Source organism: Sinocyclocheilus anshuiensis, unplaced genomic scaffold (assembly GCF_001515605.1).
Source record: "Sinocyclocheilus anshuiensis isolate Anshui unplaced genomic scaffold, SAMN03320099.WGS_v1.1 scaffold605, whole genome shotgun sequence".
Classification (NCBI taxonomy): Eukaryota; Metazoa; Chordata; class Actinopteri; order Cypriniformes; family Cyprinidae; genus Sinocyclocheilus; species Sinocyclocheilus anshuiensis.
This window is the reverse complement of record NW_015539865.1, coordinates 285039-290475: the sequence shown is the minus strand read 5'-3', so window position 1 is coordinate 290475 and position 5437 is coordinate 285039. Positions and strand designations below refer to the sequence as shown.

The 5437-nt window shown below is 48.8% G+C and overlaps 1 protein-coding gene across 1 annotated transcript in view; it reads left to right on the top strand.

The window, feature by feature from the left end:
* The window catches only part of LOC107684990 (transmembrane protein 132C-like), a 239349-nt gene that overhangs the window by 72546 nt on the left and 161366 nt on the right, over positions 1 to 5437 (top strand). The window lies entirely within an intron of this gene.

Genomic DNA, 5437 nt, shown 5'->3' with positions numbered 1-5437 from the left:
ATCAGAAAAGAGGAAACCAACAATAAAACAGTAGAAAGTATATTACTATACTATATAGTAGTAAAACGCATGTGAACAGTAGCCTACTTTTTGATCAGTTCATCAGTAATATTCAGGAAATAATAGATATTGCCCTGCCACCCCCATCCCCGTTGGGCAAAGGGTTGAAATGATCACTTGTTCGTGCTTTGTGAACACTCGTGCCTTGCACGGCGGCACCATTGTACCGGGAGAAGCGCGATTATTAGACGACCGATCGTCATTTCCAAAAGGCAAATATTCCCCTTCAGAGTCAGAATCGGCGAATAACATTTGCAACACATCCCCACGGTACAATTTTTTATTAGCCATTTGCCGATTTTCTCTCACAAATCTCACAGCTTACCTGCACGCTATGAACTGAACTGCTTCCGCATCAATGACAGATAGCTCACTTGCTCTGCTCTTTCCTTAAACACTTTGAATAGGAAGGTGACGTAAGTTTGGTCTAGAATCGAAGTACTACATGTCTGCCATCTAGTGGTACGGAATACAAATGAGATATTACACCAAATTAGGAACTACAGTCTATTTGATTAAGTATGACGTCTTGTCGCAATTTTGCGACTTTGGCGCTAAGAGGGTTAAAGCTACTGGCCAGTATCAACAATCCAATAATTATTTTCATGTAATGGGCAATATTAAAATTCTTTACTGTTTTTACCTAAATTAATGAAAATTCTAATAAAACATTAGAAAATAAAACCAATAGTTTTAAAAGCTACAAGTGCATTTAGGTATCAAACCATTATTTGAAAAGGGATATTTAACACTGTTATTATATAGTTTTTTTTAAAGGTTAACTTTAAAAGTGCGTTAGACAACTGCAAAGGTAATCTAAAACAGAGGAAATGAGCTTGCATAATTATATGCCCAGTATCTGCAAATATATACATACAATATCAAATGATATGAATAAATTAAAAAATATATGGCATTTAAACAAAATGGCATCGCTATCTTGTGCATCCCTAAGAATATTAAGTGCAGTTTTACTTTGGCAAGTCTATAGCACTGTGTTGATGAAGAGTGTCAGTGGAGAGACTGTCTGTGCATCTGAGACAATATGGATGAGAAATGAAAGTGTGCATGGCTCCATTGCAGACTCATGTTGATCGCATTGTCATAAATGGTTTCTGTTAGCGGCTGGATTTGTTTCAAGGCTGTTTGTGAGAATTGTGGCTCTGTATGTCAACACTCTCTAAATCAGGGGTGTCCAATCCTGCTCCTGGAGGACCAGCTTCCTGCAGAGTTTAGCTCCAACAACCCTGCCTGGAAGTTTCTAGTAATTCTGAAAATTTTGATTAGCTGGTTCAGGTGTTTAATTAGAACTGGAGCTGACCTCTGCAGGATGGCAGCCCTTCAGGAGCAGGACTAGACTCCTTTGCTCTAAATGAACTCTGACCATCTCAGCTTGCTTACAGCTCGTTTATGAACACAAAAGCTGAGTCTGAAAGCTTAGGCAGCTGACTTGTTGCTTTGTTGCTGTAGCGTTTGGATGCAATCAAGATGTTCGATCAGGTTTTAGGCATCGTAAACTTTCCCTCCTCCCTTGTTATAACTAAATTACAGATGCATGTCTAACATCCACCTCTGGTTCAAAGAGTGTTAACACCTGTGCTATCTTCACCGACGCTAGCAAGGACAGTCGTCTGCTTTCTCTTTGAGCTTCAAAGAGATTTCAGCAGGGGAAGGAACAATTCCCCCATCCCCACGAGGAGCCACTAACCGTGGCCCAGACATACTCAAAAGCTACAATACACATAGGAAAGGACATTGGCTCCATTTATCCACAATCAAACTGTTCCAAAATGTATATAGTGTATTCCTGTGTTGTATGCATGTTCCTAGGTTATAGTAGCTTAGTTATAACTCTGTAGTACTGTAGTGAAGCTCCAGTTACTTGGATCTAGACATATGAATGTATTACTGCCTTAATGTTTCCCAATCCCTGGCATGCCAGTTATCAAAATGACCGTCTTCCTATTCCTGGATTAATGGTGTATATTATGTCACCATAACTTGCACCATGCTCTTTTTACCATACTTTGACTTAATATTGGACAAATCCTCCAGACCACCATAAACCATGTGAATAAGGTGTTGCGTGAGACAAAGGAACCTCTCCCGCTCAAAATTCACACCTCTACATTGGTCAATCTGCCAAAGATGGGTGTGACTGGTAGACCCTTAAAAGTCCCTAACCCAAACCAATCATTGCTCAAACCCTTTGAGACACTCTCCAAGACTCATCACCCTAGAGTTTGACTTTCCTGCAGTTTTATATCTAGTAACTTTGTCGATTCGCTGTGGACTCTCCGATCTTCAGAACTCGACGAAAGCCTCCAGCTCACTCCTACCGAACTCATCAAGAACCTCCATTGTCTACCGCATCCAGACTCTTGTTCAGCAGCAAAGCCAATGCAAGTAACTGTTTCCAACTAGTTAGATGCGTGTCTTAGTTTGGGCCCCTTTGTCAAGGTGATTTTTGATTCTCTGATGATTCCATTAGGTTGTGATTAATTGATGCTAAATACTGCCATTCTTTGTTCTTCTCTCTCTCTCTTTCCCTACTTTCTTCACTCTGTATATATGTGTTTTGCTTAGTCTAGTTGTATGTTAGCTGTAGTTCCCTTTCAGTCGGTCACTCTTGACGTCACGTCGGTAATGACTGACGAATTGGAATTGGGATCTCGCTTAGAGAGACCAATCCACTTTGAGTGTAAACTAAACGAGCCAATGCACTTTGGTGAGCGGTTATATCATTCTGCTCCTGACTTCTCTGCTACAGAGTGAAGACTCAACGAGTTTCAGCGTGCTCTTGGGAAGCTCTGGTGTTGGCGGTATGGCACTTCAGCGGCGGTGGTTCTTCCCGTGTCGAGTGGGTTGCACACATTCTGCTCCTGACTTCTCTGCTACAGAGTGAAGACTCAACGAGTTCAGCGCGCTCTTGGGAAGCTCTGGTGTTGGCTCTGCGGCGCTTCAGTGGCGGTGGTTCTTCCCGTGTCGAGTAGATTACACACATCAAGCTGCACTATCCCCTGTTTGTGTTGCAGGCGGCCATCTCCCCTCTGCGCTTCAGCACATTTAAAAGAGCAATCTCTAAAAGAGCATTCACGGGTGGACATCTTTTTAAAGATGCCCTTCCACCTGTGCGTTTCTGCATGCGGTCGTTACCTGGCGCCGGGTAATGGTCACGATCGCTGCCTCAAGTGTCTGGGCGTTAAGCACGCTGAGGCGGCGTTTGTGGACAAGTCATGCTCTCATTGCGGGAAAATTACCGTCGCGGACCAGGCTCCGTTTCCTGCAAAGGGGCGGGGTTCCCGTGCCTCTGCCTAGATCTAGTGGGGGTGCTACTTCTGGCAGTAGCCGGACTGGTCTTACGGTGATGGTGAGGAATTCCCCTCCATGGAACCAACCTCCGAGGGCTCCTCCTTCCACCGGCACTTCGCAGCCAGTGGAGCTGCCCAGGGAACAGGCTGGACCCTCCCGTGGGGTACCACTTGTATCTTTTGGTGCTCCCCTGACGATCGGATGTCGATCGCTGCATCGGAGGGTGAGCCAGACCTTTCTGGAGATGATGATCCGGCAGTGCTGCAGCCTTCTGGGCATACAGCGGGGGTATACGGAAGTCCCTCCAGTGGAGCGGATGATTGCGATGCAATTGTGTCCAAATACTGCTCCCACCTGGCGGGGCAAGCCGTCACTCCCCTGCCGAGCCTGTAGGTACTCGTCAGCCCTGACCGGCAGTGCTTATGCGGCCTGCGGAGAAGCTGCCTCCGCCCTACACGCCATGGCATTGTTGCAAGTTTATCAGGCCAAGGCACTGAATGACCTGCAGGAGGGTGGGAATGACCGAGAAGTTCTTAAAGAGCTCCGCACCGCTACTGACCTCACGCTACGGGCGACGAAGGTCACTGCACGGTCTCTGGGCTGTACGATGTCCACTATGGTGGTCCAGGAACGTCATCTCTGGCTTTGTCTGGCCGACATGAGGGAGAGCGACAAGACTCGGTTCTTAAATGCCCCCGTGTCCTAGACCGGCCTCTTCGGTGACGCAGTGGAGAACTTCAATCAGCAGTTCTCCGCCGCACAGAAGCAGACCGAGGCTATGAGACACATCCTGCCCCTGGCGTGCAGCTGCTGCCTCCACCCGGTCGCCGGCAGCAGCGCCTCAGTCTGCTCGTCGCTGAGGGCGGCCCCCTGCTGCCGCTCCCGCGCAGCAAACGCAACAGCCTCCGGCAAAGCAGCGTCGTGGAGCTGGTCGCAGGGCAGCTGCCCCGCCCGTCTAGGCCTCCGCCAAACCTGGTGGCAAGCGGAAGAGCAAGAGGCCCTGAGACGGGCGACCCAGAGATGGAAAGAGCTGCTATGTGCCCAAGGTTCCCACTACGGCCTTCAGGGATCAGGTGGTGAGCCATCACCCTGGCTTATCAGGCACAGGGTGTGCCCTGCCCGCTCAGGGTGCGAGCGCACTCTACTAGAAGTGTTGCATCCTCCTGGGCGCTGGCTCGTGGCGCCTCGCTGACAAATATTTGTAGAGCTGCAGGCTGGGCGACCCCCAAAACGTTTGCAAGATTCTATAGCCTTCGTGTGGAGCCGGTATCCTCCTGCGTTTTCACCTCAAACGGGTAGAAGCACTGAAAGGCCCCGGTTTAGTGTCGGCTTGCTAAAACCGCTCCAGAGAGTCCATACTGTAGACCCTGTCGAGCTCCTCCATCCCCTCAGCAGCCAGATGTGGTGGAATGTCCGGCGCCAGGCCCTCACTCGATGAATCCGTGAGAACCGGTAGAGGGCTGGGTTCCATATGTAGAGACTTAAGTAGATCCCATATGTGTAAAGTCTCCCTCGGGAAGGATGGGGCTTCCGCAACGTTCCTGTTCCAAGTGGAACGGGTACGTTTTCCCAGTGCTATCCAATCTCACTGAGTGGATAGTGCTATGACAACAGTGACTGGCCTTCTTGTTGCGAGCCCCAGCCTACGCCGAAAAGTGGGCGCAGGAGGCTCGCACAGGACACAGCAAGGGGCAGCATCCATGGTGTTTTGGTAGGGATCTTAATTCGTCGGTCATTACCGATGTGACGTAGAGAGTGACCGACTGAAAGGGAATGTCTCGGTTACGTACATGTAACCCTCGTTCCCTGAAGGAGGAAATGGAGACGTCACGTCCCGTCGCCACAGCTGCTGTACCACCACTGAGCGGCCGGGTCACCGGCTCGGCTCCTCAGCGAAAACCTGAGTATGCGTGGCACCTGCTGCCTAGTTATACTCGCTCTGTGATCAGCGGCAGCTGGATGCAATCATCGCATGCCAATGTGCATTGACTCATTTAGTTTACACTCGAAGTGGATTGGTCTCTCTAAGCGAGATCCCAATTCGTCGGTCACCGACGTGACTTGA